The 15,055-nt window shown below is 38.6% G+C and overlaps 1 non-coding gene across 1 annotated transcript; it reads right to left on the bottom strand.

Annotated features, from left to right (window-relative positions):
• Nucleotides 1-1,226: 1,226 nt before the first annotated feature.
• LOC145033134 (small nucleolar RNA R71) lies at nucleotides 1,227-1,333 on the bottom strand. Its single transcript, XR_013677374.1, has one exon. It is a non-coding gene; the product is annotated as a small nucleolar RNA R71 (small nucleolar RNA).
• Between the last annotated feature and the right edge of the window lie 13,722 nt (nucleotides 1,334-15,055).

Below are 15,055 nucleotides of genomic sequence, written 5' to 3'. Positions count from 1 at the left end.
TGACACGTCAGCGAGATTAGCCCATTCAGCGCACATGTGGCTCGCCACCTATGCAGGTAACCGGCTGAACCTGTTAAAAGGGTAAAACCGAAAAAAAATTGCAAGTTTGCGGTATAAATGAACCAAAATGCTATCAAAGGGTAAAACCGCAAATTTCTGAAAAACTTATGGATTTTTATGACATTATCCCTTATTTATTTGGTTTAGGTTAATCGATCCTTTTTGTGGGATAAAACCTGTAAAAAGTTAATTTTCCAGCAAAGTTTTTATTAGCGTTAGTTTTTTTTTTTCTTTTTTTTTTTTTTTTCTATTTGTTTAGTTTTCATGACGTAAGGGTCACTTCTCACGACGTGAATTTAGTAGTTATCAGTTTTTATTCATTTTGGTTTTAGTTTCTAGGAAGGTTTGATTTTTTCTTATTACAGAACTCACGACGTGAGCTTATAGCCTCACGACGTGAGAACTGTGATTTTTAGTTTTCTTTAGTTTTATTTTATTTTTCTATATTAGTTCGTTTTTACGTTGTTATTTTGTTTCGTTTGTAGGAGTTCATGACCAGAGGCTCTAACACACCTTTAGTGTCACCACTTGAAGATCCGGAGTCAACCCTTCACAAAAATAAGAATAAGAACGCGAAGGAAGATCACACGCCAAAGAAGACGCCATTGCAAGAACTAAAATCAGCCTTTTCAAGGAAGTCGGGAGAGTCAAGTTCAGCCCCAAAGGATAAAGGCAAAGTTGAAGAACTTGGTACAGTTTCTAATCCACAGGAATCAGAATACGAGTCAGACCCAGAATTTAAAATATTTGCGAGTGAGCCCGAAGACAAGCAAGATGACGAAATGGCAATCATTGAGGAGATGTCCATGGGAGCTTACAAGAAGCGGATCCGAGAGGATGTGAGTCCCGGTTTAGTCCAACCCACAATACCTGCCACTGCCACATTCGAGCTGAAGGGGCACATCTTGACTGCACTGAAGGATATCCCATTTTATGGGAAGGATCATGAGGATGCTTTTAAGCATCTCAATGAAGTCAATGACATTGCGGATTACTTCAATGTCCCAAATGTCAATAGAAACACTATCTTGCTCAGGATGCTTCCCATTACTTTTAAGGGAGCTGCTAAAGAGTGGTTAAAATCACTTCCACCGGGTACGATCACCACTTGGGCTCAAATGTGTGAGCAGTTTCTTGACCAATTTTGCCCACCATCCAAGATAGCTAAACTCAAGAAGGCAATAGCCAACTTTGAACAACAACCCGGGAAGTCATTATACGAAGCATTGGAGCGTTACAAAGGCTTGATCAGAAATTGGCCTCAACATGATCTTAATGTTCAACAAGTGATGTCAATATTCTATGATGGGGTCAATGTTATGACAAGACAACTCCTTGATTCTCAAGGACCTTTGACAAAGAAAAATCCAAGGGAGGTCAAGGAGCTGATTGAAGAATTCGCGAAGCACTCTCGTGAGTACCACAACCCTAGGCAAGATGGAATCAAAGGCAGTGGAGGTGCACAAACTGAAGAAATAGCAACTATGATGGCTATGCTGAATAATATGGCTAGGAGGTTAACACAAATGGGTCAATCAATTCACGTTATAAGAGTTGGTTGCGAACGGTGTAATGGTCCACACTTGACCAAGGACTGCAATTTGGATGAGTATGGGAATAAAAAGGCTCAAGTATGTTACTCGAGTGGGGACAAGTACAATGAAGACTGGAGGAAACCGAAGAAAGAGTGGCTGCCATATGAAGAATATAAGAAGCAAAAGGAAGAGAAGTATAGGCAAACAAGCCAAGGCTTTTACCAAAAGGAGCAGCCACCAACTGAGAAAAATCCCGATCTAGAGACCATGTTAGTTAAGTTTATGGAAGCTTCACAAAAGAGACACGACGCTACTGATTCTGCTATTGATGAACAAAGAACTTTGATGAAGAATCATCACGCAATGATGGTAGAACAGCAGGCTTTAATAAAAAATCAATAAGCCTCCATCAATAATCTTGAAGTGCAACTTGGTCAACTAACCACTTTGGTTCATGAGAAGATGTCCCCGAAAAATCCTGAAAAGAAGACCCAATCTTACGTAATGGCCATCAATATTGAAAAAGAGGCAATTTCGGAGTTCTTGGAAGCCTTAGAAGTGGAGCCAAAGCAACCTGATCCAAAGTCGAAGAAGCCCAAGCTCGAAAGTCATAAGGTTTTTGAAATAGCGAGCTCACGACGTGGCCCCGTCCTGAACAGAAAAATTCAGTCTTTGTTTCAGCATATCAACCACCTTTGCCGTTTCCTTCCCAAGCTGCCCTTAGTCCACTGGAAAGAGAGCATATAGAGTTTATTAAGCACATGAAGGGTATCCCGATTAATACTCCCTTTGTCGAGTCGTTATCCAAAATTCCCGAAAATGAAATTTTTTTACAAGACTTGATAGACACTCGTCAGCAACTAAAGAAGAATTCTAAAGGTATTCTAAGTGAGCAAAGTTCAAGGGATGTATTGGGAGACATACCTAAGAAGATGGGAGATCTTGGACGCCTCACTCTTCCATGTGAGTTTGGGAACAATACGAAGGTTTATGCTTTAGCCGATTTTAGGGCTAGCATAAACTTGATGCCTTATTCGTTTTATCAGAAATTAAATATTCAGAAGTTAAAAGCTACAAATATGACTATTCACATGGCGAACCGTTCGGTGACACCACCCAGGGGCATTGTGGAAGATATTCTAGTGAAAATTGGGAAATTTGTTTTTCCAATAGATTTTGTAGCATTGGATATGAAAGAAAATCCCAATGTTCCAATTATCCTTGGTCGTCCGTTACTTAACACCGCTGGAGCTCTTGTTGATATACGCGAATCCAAGCTCACCTTGAGAGTTGGAGACGAAAAGGAAGTTTTTGGGATAAAAGATGGTTTCCAAGAGAGTGATGCGCAAGAAGAGGTTTTCAACATTGATGAAAAGAATGAACTTGAAGAATTAGAGAAGCTCATGGCGGAAGAAATAAAAACAATTCAAAAAGTTAAAAGAACAAAACCGAGAGCATCCGTTCCATTTTTAGTTGAAGTTATTACTTACACAAATCCCACTTCATGGGTAAGCAATGAGGATGATGAGATGTCGATTGATGAAGAGGAGGTTACTTCAAAAGTAACAAGTCCAGTGGTGAAAGAAGAAAGGGATACTATGGAGATTAAGAATGAAGAAAACTTGGGCACAAAAGGAACAAAGAGGAAGCTGGATATAGATGAAATAAAGGGTAAAAAGGAGATTTTGAAGAACGCATACAAAAGACATCTTCAAGCTTACAAGAGGTGTTTCAAGGAACAAAAGATCCTAGTGGTGGATTCTTCTGACGATTCAACGTAAGGAGGCATGGAGTCCGGCTTACGACTCCTTCAAAAAGAAGCGCTTTTAAAGAGGCAAGCTGAGCTCGGTTTGAATTTTATTTTCCTTTATGCTTTTAATTTAGTTTTTTTTTCTTTTAGTTTTTAGACATTCAATCATCTAAATCATTAAAACTAAGTGGTAAAAAGTTGAATGTGGTGTTCCTAAATTAAGTGGTGAAATAAGAACAATTGTTAATTAAGATAGGATTATTTTGATCAGACAGAACTCACGAGGTGAGCTCGAAAGAACTCACAAGATGGGTCCATAATATATACAGGGTGGGACATTTAAGCCCAATAAATTTATTACCCCAAGACTGTTAGAATATATGGCCAGCAAAGTTAGCCTAACAGAACCCACGAGGTGAGTCTGAATAAACTCACGACGTGAGTTTTGAAAAACACGGGACCACAGCTTAAACAATTCATAATCATTTTACCAAACCACTTTTCTACTCTCACGAAGTGAAGACCGTTCCCTGGTGCCCCCCCCCCCCCCCCCCCATCCGATTTTGGGCTTAATCAAACACAATCTACTCGTGTGCTTACGTAACCTCTCCTTTCAGGTAAACATCTTGCATTTCTTTTCGTTGATTTTCACGAGTTTGTTGATTTTGGGGCTAGGGTTTTTCATATGCTTAAATATTAAAATTTTGCCCAAAATGTGTTATTCATCCATCATATGTTACTTGATTGTGCATAAAAATGGTTTATGAGTAAACCCTAACAACCAAATTAAGTCCCGATTTCTGATTTTTGAGACCATTTCTCGCCGTGAATAGCGAACTCACGAGGTGAGTTTCATAAAACTCACGAGGTGAGTCCGGAGCATCACCAAAAATTTGTCTGAGAATTAACTAATGTATGGGATATTTGGTTTTGTTTTTGTTGCTTATTTATTTTTGCAGAAATATGGCACCTAGACGTGAGGCTAGTGACGTCCAAGGCGGGATTGCTAATTTGCACTCGTTTTACGTATTCCCGACGAATATATCTAGGGACGTTCTTGCCCGATACAACACTAGATTGGGATGGTTACACAATAGGGATTTTGCTATTGCCCCAACAGTTAATTGGCAAAGGCTTCGGGAGGTTAAACTAGTTGAAAGACTAAACACGTTTCTTACCAAAACTTTTATGGGAAACAGGTATTCATTTACATACAAGGGATGGAGTAACTTGTTCACCATCCAGGAAAGGGTTTACAAGGAATTGTGTGTTGAATTCTTTTCTAATGTGGTGTTCCATGAAAATGTCCAAGACCCTAACTACTCACAAGCATTGGTCTTTCGTTTGGGTGGGGAATATAAAGAATGCAATTTGATAGAATTCTCATGGAGGATGGGTTTATACGAGGCCCACGAGAACGTGACCCCCGAGTTTTCTATGTTCTTACGGGAGGCTTCCCGTACTTATTCCGGGGGGAATGACGAGATATGAGTTTTGGAGCAATATCGCTTTTGGTGTTTTCAACTCCGGTGTGTCACCAGAAAGCAACATCAAATCACCCATTCACCGTTTGCTGCAGAGGCTAATCACATTCTCCATCCACCATAAAAAATTTGGAGATAAGGTCACCAAGATTAATTTATTTTTCTAGTGGTCTATTTTACAACCGGGGTTTTGTTGCAATCTTCCCTACTTTTTAGCTCGTTACTTGGCAGAGTATGCAGTAAGTTCCCGAACCGGGAACCCAATCTGTGGTGGCCACTTTGTTACCCGCTTAGCCAACTCTTATGGCGTGCTCGTCCCCACGATTACACGGACACTTACATGTAAACAAGGGAATGAATTTTCTATGGGATATCTTGGGACCATGCGAGTTGTGGTTAATTATGGGACGCATTATGGGATACCGCACAACGATAGCGAGGGTGAGGACCAACCGACCAAAGAGACCGTACAACAACCGAGGCCTAGAAGAAGAAACGTGAGAATTAGGGGGAGATGGGACCATCCCAGACATATGAGGGTGGAGTACCCACCGACCCGTTCCAAAGCCGGGTGGGTTCTTACTTGGATAATTTACGCGGTGGGATGACTTATAACACCCAAATGATGGAAGCCTTGTTCTCTAAAATGAATGTGGTGCGACCACCCACCATGCAACCTCAATACCCTTGTATTCCTACGTGGGAAGAATTGTGGATGCCAAGAGGCGACAGAGCGGGCACTAGCAGGGTGAACGAGGATGAAGAGGATGATTGATTGTTTCTTTTAGTTTTATTATTTTAGTTTTGTTTAGTTTAGTTTTATTTTGTTTTTATTTTTTTTGGGATTGTAAAACTATTAAGATATTATGTTACTTTTCTCTTGTTGGCAGTTATTTTTTAGAATTACTAAGAGCGCATACAAAGGATGTCGAGATACGAGTGCATATATGTTTAACCGGGAGTGTTTAAAGTCAAGAGTCGAGACCCATAATTTAAATTAAGTGTGGGGTGAGTCAATTGAGAAGAAAGTTAGAGAGAAGAGTTGAAATTAATAGGGTTAGAAGAGTCTTAATCCATTAATACATTGGGTTGAATATAAGAATTGAAAGAAATGTTGGAAGAAATACATTTATGAGATTCTAGTTTTCACGTCGTGACCCTTTTGTTATTCACCTCGTGAGTCAGTATATGGTGACTTTCCATATTCATTATGTGGTTCACCACCATTATTTTTGGGATTATTATGAAGATAATCATGGCTCCTTTTCTCTACCATACAATGTGGCGTATGCTTTCCCACATTGTTCTTTCCATTGTGCACATTTGTCTGCATCACATTTGTTGAAGATTGAAGAATCAATTCCATATTTTGCCGGTACATTACTTATCTCGCGTATTCAAGATCCAAGTTTCTATTTCTCAAAGTCTGTATTCAAGATACACATTTTATCCGCACTTTTGGAGATGATCATGCCACTATCCCAGGGGCGTCTTTTCCTTTTTCTCCCGTCTCTTAATTTTTATATTAATTTAAGCATACAATCAGGGCATTGTATGAAATAAGTGTGGGGTAGGGTGTAGAAAAAGTAAATTGCTAGATAATTTCGTTAAATTTTGAAATTTTTAAGAATTAAATCTAGTAATAATAATTTGAACTATAGTTGTTAGTGTTATATGAGATGATCCGATAAGAGCTCAAATGTTTAATTGAGCCAATATATATTATAGTGCATTTGTGGCCTCCCTTATTTTAGTGAAATCATGGAACAAAAACATGACACTGCTTAATATGAGGAATGCAAAATGTTTAGCAGCCTGAACCTGAAATGTATCCAGGAAAGATATGTCTTAACCAATAAAGGTTGAAGTTAAGCGCCCCTGCTTAAGCATGTAGGTTTTTGAGTGATATATATATAAAAAATGTGAGTTGTACATGAAAAAAGAGAGAGATAGAAATTACTAAACAAATCTTGAAGAATTTTGGAGCTGTCAAAGTATGAAGATCAAAGATCAAAATTCCAAAGAATCAAAAGTTGAAGATACCAAAAATCATAAATATGGTGAATTCAAAGCAATCAAAGATCAAATATAAAGAAGTCAACAATTCCAAGACCTCCATTATGGTATCTAAAGTTGTAATTTCTAGATTATGTATGCTTGGGCAGCTTAAGCAAAAATATCTTAAGGTTAAAAAGCTTTTCTGAGGATGGATTCAGAGGGTTGCATAAAATGAGAATTGTTCGGAAGAAGTGGGTAATTGTTTATGATGATTGTGAGTATTTAAAGTATGGGGGGTACTTTAGGAAAAAAATTAGACACAAATGCTTGTGTTGAGGTCTTGGCATAATGGCTGAGCTGGAATTGGATTGTTCTATGTAATGCTAGTGATGAAAGTTTGAGCTTAAATAAGTAGATTTGCTTGAGTGCAAGCAAAGCACAAGTGTGGGGTATTTTGATATTGCCATATTTATACATATTTTTAGGCAATATTTAAGTACATTTTTATATATATTTTGGTCTTTTGCATAGAATAATGGTACTTATAAGGTTAAATTATATTTTGCATCCAAAAAGAAGACATTTTGAAGAAAAGGGACTAGAAGCGTTAAAGGATGGAACTTTAGAGGTTGAAGGCTTGAAAGACAAGAAAAACACACCCAAGAAATACGTATTCACGACGTGAACAGTTGATGGTTCACGATGTGAGTGGAAAGAGTTAGAAGATAAGCATCCGGGTGAAGGAATCCTTGACGATCACGATTACCTCGAGTTCACGATGTGAGTTTTAAATTCTCACGACGTGAACGGTGATTTTTGAGAAAATATATATACCCTTCTCCATTACGATTGGGGAGACTTTTGGTTGGCTTAGAAGGATTCTTGGAGACGAAATTCAGAGGGAAAGAAGGCCTGGAAGCTAGTTTTAACACTAAGGAAGAAGAACTTCATAATTTGGTTTATAGATTGGTACACTTAAACATGTCTTTGATTATAGTTTTTGTTTGTTTAGCTGTTAGTATGTCTAGCTAAATCTAGTTGCTTCTGTTAGCTAGATGAAGTTGGAACTCTTGGTTTTAATGCATTAGATTTGACTTTACTTGTTGGTGATATGCTTATGTTGATTGATTTTACCTAGCATGCTTTAGTTAATGATTTGATTCCTTTAAATTCTTGTTCTGTGTGGTTAGTGAACACAAATCTGCATGAATCTGAATACCTAATAACATAGTGAACACTAGTTTATTATAGCTAAGATCAAACCAATATTAGATAAGTAATTGAATCATTGAATTAAGTTGTGTTAGAGAACTCATATTATGACTGTAATTTTGTTTTGATTAATCAATATTTCATGGCTCCAATCTTATTTAATAATTGATTTTGTGTTAACTATTGTGTGACCATACATAGATTTACATGAATTGATTAATAATTAGTATATTTAGAACTAAATTGCTAATACTTCTTTCATTAGTAACCAACAGTAATAGTTCTAGCTAATGTATAACCATTGAGTGAAAGCGGATTCGAACTAACAGAAGTGTTTTGTTGATTGATTGAGTTATTGTTAAAGAATTAAGTTAGTATGATCTTGCAAAATCAGATAAAAAAAACCCCTTTTAGCTTATTAATAGTTAGATTAATTCAGTAGTGAATAGATTAATTAATAACACCATTCCCTTTGACCGACACCCAACTTACCTAAGCTATATTGCAATCTGACTAGGCACACTGCCTAAAAGCGCATAGTTAGTCGAAGTTTGTTAGGTTATATATTCTAAAATTAGTGGGTACTTCCGTGCACATCAGTGATCCACCTCAGATGGTATGGAATCGTGAGAGGAGTAGCATCAGCATCTAGATTGTTTTGTTGACACGGAGACTCTGACAAATAGCTTGGAACAGATGCATCCACTGTAGGAGTCATAGAGGACACCACCGGCGGTCTATAAACAACTTCTTCGTCTTCATCTTCAATCACAGCCTTCGAACCAGATATGGAACCAGACAAATCATCTGAAACACATTGAATGACTTGAATAGAGATGTATAATAAAACAACCAATCTGGACCAACTCTGGCATTCGTTTTTTCCTCCTACAACTAGCGCACGTCAAAGGATTCTACGATTTGCTTTGTCTTCTTATTGTAGACCCTATACGCCGTATGAGCAGCATACCACGCAAAGTAACAATCATCGGCTTTGGCGTTGAATTTGGGATTTGATCTCAAATGAAGGAGGGTGCAAGGACAACCAAAGATACGGAAGTGTCTAACAGATGGCTTGTGACCATAGAGAATTTCATATGGAGTCTTCATCTGAGCTTTTTTCGATCAGAACACAATTTTGAACGTAACACGCCATGTTAATCGCCTCGGCTCAAAAGAAAACTAGAATTTTGGAGTCACATAACATCGTCCTTGCGGCGTCTTGTAGAGTTCAATTTTGCCGCTCAGCAACACCATTTTGTTGAGGAGTGCGAGCGGCACTATATTGATGCACTATCCCCTTGACCGCACAAAATTGATCGAGAAAAACATTCTTGAATTCTGTCTCGCTGTTAGTTCTGAGCGCCTACACCCGATGGTCTGTCTGGTTCTCTATCATCACAATAAACTTCATAATCAAGTCAGCAACCCCAGCCTTGTTGGATAATAAGAAAACCCACGTGAACCGCGAGAATTCATCGATCATAACTAGACAATATGAATTTTTGTTGATGCTGAGGACATTGACCGAACCAAATAAGTCCATACGTAACAATTAGGGCACCGGTTGACTGAATTAACTTGTTTTGGCAGGTGTGGCTTTCTCTGATGTTTTCCTTAGGTGTAGGCCACACACTTTTCAAACGTGATGAAATCCTTGACAGGAATCTCGTGCACTATTTCATTCTTAGCAAGTCGATTCAAGTTCTTTGCGTTAGCATGTCCGAGTCTTCGATGCCACAGCACGGCGTTGTGCTCGGAAAACTTTAAGAAAAGGCAAGTTACTTGTTCAGCAAGATTGTTGTTCATGTCAATGATATATGCATTACCATCCCGTGTTGATTTCACAAGAATCCATTCTTCTGGAATGACAATGCCTGACTTCAAAATTAGACATTCCTTATCTATGAAATGCGTCGAATAGCCCTTGTCACAAATCTGAGAGATGCTCAACAAATTGTGCTTTAACTCGGGCGCGTAGTTAACATTATCGAAGCTCAGTACTCCATTGGAAACTGTTCCTTATTGAGTGATTTTTCCGCCATCTCCTCCCGCAAAGGAAACGAATCCGCCATTAAAATTTTGAATGTTGTGCAGTTGGGAGATGTCTCATATCATGTGCCTGGAACAACCGTTGTCGACATACCATGGTCTGGCGACATTCCTCCGCAGTTGTTCCTGCACAATGAGCGGGATTATTTAGATTTGGGAAAGCAGGTCATTACAGCCTTGGGTGTACCCTTGACTTTGACAGATTTATCCTTTTGATTTTTCAAATTTGCATTAATATCAGAAACACTTTCAGAGGATGATGATGATGGAACAATGGTAGATTTGGGCATCCATTAGTACTTAGGTTTTAAAGTATTCACAGGTTAATTAGAAACATTTTTCCTTTTATTTGAACATTTAGATTTTTAGCTACAATTAGTCGAAGATCCAGACGCAATCTTTGACGAAATTGACCTTGGCTCAGCCGCAATTGATTGTGACAAAGTACCTATGGCTGGTTTAGAGAAAACCTATTTGTTCAGTTTAAGATCGACCTTTTTCTTATTATTATGAACTTTCCGATCATCATCACAATGACGAGATCTCGAGGACTTTCTCGTTAGAGACCTTCCTCGAGACTCTTTTTTTTCCTCGGTGTTGAGAAATGTACAAATGCCAAGTTGGAACAATTTCGAGCAATGTGGCCGACAGTACCACAGTTGAAACATATTTGCTTATTATCATTAAACTTGGTACCGCCTTCATCAGATTTCGTGCTCTTATTGACTTTTCTAACTTTCCCACACGTGCAAGTACATGATTCAGATTGTGTGACAGGTGTAGAAGATGTGGATGTGCTAGTGTCAAATTCAGATTCAGTAGGTTTCACACAACAGCACCACATTTATCAGAAACATTAACATTTGACACCAAATCATCACAAATTAAAACATCAGTCTTAACATCAAAAACAGACTCATCAACTTTTGAAATAGGAACACCAAATTTTGACACAAAGTTATTATCAGACTCAATCTTTCCATCCACCTGCTTTTCTTGGCTTATTGATGAATCTGCATTGGAAGTAGAAACATTAGTATCTAAATTCCTAGCACTACATTCGGTTGCCTGTTTAGGAGCTGGTTTACCATAAACCAGAAATGGTTCATGATCTATCTCAGCTTGAGTTAATGGAGTAGCAGTATAATTGTGATTGAATGGGGGAAGGACACTCTCATAACCTATTCCTACTTGCTTCTGGTCCTTCAATTTCATTTGGTGTTCAATTATTGTTGCAACTCTTTCACTTGACACATCGAACTTCTTGAAGTTAAAATCAGCATTTGCAAAACGAGTCTTCAATGTGTCAAGTTCCGCAGTTACAGCATCAAAATCCTTTTTAATATATCTATAATGAACACACTTGTCATTATAGTCTGCCTGTAATTTCTTATAGTCATTTGTCTTAGCCTCTAATTGATCTTTCAATGGTTTATGGTCTTTCCTAAATTGGTATCCTTCATACTTTAGTTCCTCTATTTCTCTACGCATCAAATCAGCCTATTCACGTAAAAAATTGATAGTTTTAATACAAGATGGAGAGCAAGTGATTTCAATGACCTCTGACTTTGCAGGCTCTAGCGTAGTTTGAACCATGAACGTAAGTTGTAGATTCATCATCTCCGCCTCTGGTTCCACCTCATCTTCTTCTTCTGCAATGTCGTTGATTTGAGCAAGATACGCATTTTCAGGTCCTGAGATGTTTAGGGCCTGAATTTCGTCGTCCCAATCAAATGACTGAGCTACCACAACAAGATTTGCAGTCTGGTTGCTCGTGGTAGCTCCCCTGCTGTTACCTACTGGCACCATTGTTCGTTCGTTCTTTTCCCTCCTGTCAGGCTATGGGCAGTCTCTGGCAAATTGGTCAGGTTCATGGCAGTTAAAGCGCCGGGGTTTGCCTTTGTTGAACCCCACTTTCTTTCCAACATTCATTCCCCAATTATTTTTGCTTGTCTTCTTGGAGAACTATTTTTCCCTGAACACCGCCATAGCGATTTGCCATGTAATATCCATCTCCTCAAAATCTTCGGGATGAATTTGATCAAAATAAGGGAAAGATAGGTGAGGAGGTAGCTCGCCAAGCACAAAAGCATTGTAGCAGTTGACAAGACCAGTAGCAAAAGCCAAATTTTCAATATTTTCCTTGGGAGCATGAGCTGGAGCAGGTGATTTTGAAGAAGAAACAACTTGTGGATAAGATATTGGAGGTTGAGCATTTTGCATGAATGGAGTGGAATATGATGACGGTTGAGGAGCAACAAACGATTGAACTGAGGAGTGGTGAAGGATGAGAATGCATTGTTGGATTGAATCCCGAGATTAGCAGTGGAGTATGAATTAACGTGATTAATCTCCCTTTGCTTGTCATCAGATCACAAGCTTTAACAATTGCCATGGTTTCAGCTAGACTTAGACGGTTAAGGTCCTTAGTCTTCTTAATCACAGACACGTTTATGTCCCATGACTTTGGCAGAGAATAGAGCAACTTCTTATTTATTTCAGACCTGGTGACCAAGATACCTACAGAGCTCATCTCAGTTGTTAGAGCAATGAACCTCTGCAGTTGTGACATCCCCAAAATCACGGCCAAAAAAGACCAATTTTTTTATGCTTTGTTTGAAAATCAGAGTAACATTTTAAATAAAAGTGTTGCGGAATTTGTCCCAAAACAAAATATGATAAATATTTATCAAAAGCATTTCCATAGAAATGTATTTCATTAAAAGACTTGGGATGTCATGTTACAGATCAAAAGCATAAACAGTATAATATAAGCCTTACTACATTATTTCATATCTACAGGCCTATATCCGTAATCCCTCGTCCAAACATCATATCTATGCTCAAGCGCCACTACCTGTAATACATAAAACTGAGTGGGTCAGGCTTGGGAGCCTGGTGAGCACATAGGGTTTTCAACCCACAATAAATAAGTTTATTAATTTCATTAATCAACAATAACCCAATTACCCGTTCCCGTCATCCTCACTTTACGTCCCTAAGCACCTATCATAAGGGACCTAGCCTAAGGATCATCATCGGGACGGACAATACTGCTAAGGGGATTCCTTAGCAACAAATGTCCTAAAGGCAACCATGTGGGGGATGGAGTACACCGGTAAACACATCATTCACAAACACCTACAGGTTGCGAGCCTGCTAGTGTTCCACTGGACTGTCTAGAAGAGTTCGTGGTCGTCATCCATACTCCGCTAGATGACAGAGTCAACAACAACAACATCGAGGCCTCTCATCATTTTATCACACATCACCTATTACATCTACCCATGTTTTACCCCAACATTTTTGTAGATATAAAATACATATACAATTCAAATCATTGAAAACATGTATAACAATGTTCATCCAGCATAGATAGCAAGTATTCAGATAATATGCACACATAGCACGTAGTTTATATAAAATATTTCATATCTATGTGTAAGCTGAAAGTAACTATGCACTCACCTGAAAGATGGTGACTCAGCACTCGAACAGCGCTTCGATACTCTTAAAACAATTTTCCTTCGCTAAAACCTAGTATCGATACCACTAGGGTTTAGTCTAACGATAACCGTGACAAATTAATAGTCTGACTATTATTATTATTATTATTATTATATAAGTGTTAAATAACACTCAATATAACTCATAATAATAGCCCAAATAATTATTTTAAGGACCTAATAACATTCCTATAATTATTTGAAAGCTATATTAAAAATTGTGTAAGCGTAGCTCACTTACAGCGAATTTTATCAAAAACCAGAACTTAATTGGAGCAGCGTTTCGAAACCGAAACACTCCTTTTCTCGGGACTCCGGGAGTCTCAGGGCTTCCTTAGGGTGCTAGGGGCCTTATCTAGGGTTTAGGGGGGTTAGATGGGCAGTGAGAGAAAGTAGAGAGAGAAGGAGTTGAAGAAATGAGTGAAAAATCTGAGACCCTTCGCAGCCTATTTATAGGGCCGAACTTCGGACCTACGCTGCACGTACCACTCGACTACACTGGGCGTAGTTCGGATAAGGTTGCCAGGCGTGTTCCAGCTGGCTCGCACTCGGACAGGACCCGGATAAGACCGATGGTACACGGGGCGTACCGGACCTCGTATGTAGGGTGTAATGCGAAGGCTTCGTGGCATGATCCGAAGCGAGGTCTGATCAGCGATGGAGGGTCCAGATGTTGCCACGTCATCTCAGTTTCATAATTTTCCTTCTCGACTTCTAAAAATCATAACATTGGCATACGAGCTCCATTTTCGACGTTCTTTATATCCACGCGAAGGCGGGAACGTACTTTACAACTTTCGTTCAAACTCTGTCGGCTAATTTTGAATCGATTTTAAATTTTATATTATTAACAGACATGATTGGTCCATTAAATTCTCATAACTTCTTCATCCGATGTCCGTTTGCGCTCATCTTTTTCTCGGTACGCTACTCTTAACGAGATCTTCGATTCTCGTTCAGGTCGTGTCGGCTAAAAACCGCTCGATCTAATATTTGAATTTCGGGTTGTACACTACTAATCCGAAACTTCGAAAAATCATAACTTCCTCATACGAAGTCAGATTTGGGAGTTCTTTTTATCGATGTTCTTAGTTTATCATATTCTACGACTTTCGTTTAGGGCGCTAAGGCTAAATCTCGCTCCGTCGTAAATTCACTATTCACGCTTCCCGGTACCGTGTCGGTTCTGTCGCGAAACTTTGACGGGTCATAACTTCTTCGTTATAACTCGGATTTCGGCGTTCCGTATATCCCCGGAATCCTTGTTTAGACCACTACAACTTTGTATAAAGATATCGGGCTTATCTCACACTTTAATTTTGACGCTTATTTTTATTCTTTATTTATTAAATATTTATAAATACATAATAAGCATAAAAATTCACATAATTCACATAATACTCAAATATTTCATCTTTATTATTTCGAAAAGAGTTACAATAGTTGACCTAGACTATT

This window comes from Lactuca saligna, chromosome 2 (genome assembly GCF_052625555.1).
Source record: "Lactuca saligna cultivar CGN05327 chromosome 2, ASM5262555v1, whole genome shotgun sequence".
NCBI classification, from domain to species: Eukaryota; Viridiplantae; Streptophyta; class Magnoliopsida; order Asterales; family Asteraceae; genus Lactuca; species Lactuca saligna.
This window is presented reverse-complemented; position numbering and strand designations above follow the sequence as displayed.